This window comes from Penaeus japonicus, unplaced genomic scaffold, assembly GCF_977035675.1.
Source record: "Penaeus japonicus unplaced genomic scaffold, GWHDUDI00000001_assembly GWHDUDI00000011, whole genome shotgun sequence".
In the NCBI taxonomy this organism is placed as follows: domain Eukaryota; kingdom Metazoa; phylum Arthropoda; class Malacostraca; order Decapoda; family Penaeidae; genus Penaeus; species Penaeus japonicus.
In genome coordinates this window covers 17,335,632-17,338,131 of record NW_028234413.1, presented here as the reverse complement: position 1 = coordinate 17,338,131, position 2,500 = coordinate 17,335,632, and positions in this window count along the sequence as shown.

Below are 2,500 nucleotides of genomic sequence, written 5' to 3'. Positions count from 1 at the left end.
GAGCATTTTATTTCGCTCATGAAAAAGCAGATTACGCTCAGTCCGCAACATGTTAGCCTTACCTTCCTGGGGCTTCTTGAGGCTTCATGTTACAACAAGTGGGGAGGACAAGGAAGGAAGGCGAGAGCGCGAAAGGGCGAGCAAAGGATAAGTGTGATGGGCGAAGGGAAATGGATAATGAATGAAAGAGAGAGAAAAAGAGAGAGGAGAGAGAGAGAGAGAGAGAGAGAGAGAGAGAGAGAGAGAGAGAGAGAGAGAGAGAGAGAGAGAGAGAGGAGAGAGAGGGAGAGAGAGAGAGAGAGAGAGAGGGAGAGAGAGAGAGAGAGAGAGAGAGAGAGAGAGAGAGAGAGAGAGAGAGAGAGAGAGAGAAAGAAAGAGAGAGGAAGCGAGAGAGAGAGACAGAAACAGAGAGAGAGAGGGAGAGACAGAGACAGAGAGAGAAAGAGCGAGCGAGCGAGCGAGAGGAATCAATGCAATCAAACGCTAATTTTCTTCAAGGTTTTTATTGTCATTGAATCCATGTGCCGAATAAAAGGGAAGTTATCAAATTAGATAATGAGCTTTTTCCATTTCTTTTGATCCGAATTACGTCATTTTGCGAGTGTTTATCCAGGCAAGGATAATGTGATTATTAGGATTTTTTTCCTTTCCACGTCTTTTTTCTTTCAAATATTTGTATTCCTTTCGTTCAAAATTGATTGTAAATAAGTAATGCAGATAGTTAATGTTTCTATGAAAAATAATTTTGGAAATAGACTGGTAATGATGTAAATGGAATATATCTATCTATCTATCTATCTATCTATCTATCTATCTATCTATATTATATAGTTTATATATATATATATATATATAGATAATTCTATATATATATATAATATGTATATATGTATATATATGTATATATTATATAGATATATATATATATATTCATATATATATAATATATATATATATAATAATATTATATGGTTTATTTTACACGTAATATACTATATATGTAATATATGTGTGTGTATAAAACATATATATTAATATATTAATATATATTTATATATATATATATTATATATATATGTAAAGTATATATATATATATCATATAATATTAATATATATATATATTATATATCTTATATATATATAATATATATATATATATCTGCATATGTATACATATATATATATATATATATATATATATATATATATATTTATATAGAATATATATAGAAATCATATATATAGTTTTCCTGCAATATGTGATACATATATGATATATATATATATATATATATATATATATATATATATATATATATATATATATAATATCAAATTGGTGTTGTGTGTGTGTATATATATATATATATATATAGATATATATATATAATAGTATATATTGTATATATATATATATATATATATAGAACATGTGTGTGTTGTATATATAAGTTATATATATATACTATATATATATATTATATATATATAATATATATATATATATATATATATAGAATAGATATATATATATATACATAACATATATATATATATAGATATATATATAAATATATATATATATAATATATAAATATATATATATATATATATCACTATCAAAACACACACACACACACACACACACACATACATCCCCTTACTTCTCTCCCCTTCTCTTTATCATCCCTCTATGGCCTTTCATCTTCACCCTGCACGTTATTAACATTAGGCAGTGTCGTCCTTCCCCTTGTAATGCCCCATTTAAAAGCCATCCGTCTCTACTTCTGGGAAGAAAGGAATTTGGTTTTTGGGGTTTTTATGGATTTTTGATGTAAAGGAGATAGGAGCATTCCGACCCCAAACACCCTTCACTATCCTTTGGTGCTTTTCATCTTCTCTTTTCCTCTTTTTTATGTTTCTTTTGCCTTTTCTTCTTCGTTTTCTGCATCTTTTGATTTCTTTTATTTTTGTTGTTATGATTATCATTATGATGATTATTATTTTTATTTGTGTGGTTATTGTCATTATCACTACTATTATTCTTACTGTAATTGTTGTTGTCCTTTTTTATCATCCTTTCTATTATCATTATTATCCAATTTTCATAGCTTTAAATATTACTATAGATATCTTTAAGACAAGCATTAATATTGATATAATCATCATCCGTATTTTAATCCCTTTTTTCCTTCTTACAGGTAAGTGACGTCACTCGGCCCAGGAGATGAGTATTCAGAGCATCCTTCGCAGCATCCTCAGATAAGCAGTTCGAATGTACGAGATGAATGATTGCAGAGTTGGATTTTCTTTTGCCTTTATTCCTCTTTACTCCTTTCTCCTTCTTTTTTTCTACTACTACTACTTCTTTTTTCTTCGTCTTTTCTTCATTAACATCCTTATCTTCTTTTTCTTCTTATTATTATTATTGGTTTTCTTCTTCTTTTTCCACTTCTACTTCTTTCTCTTCATCTTTATTCCTACGACATATATCGTTC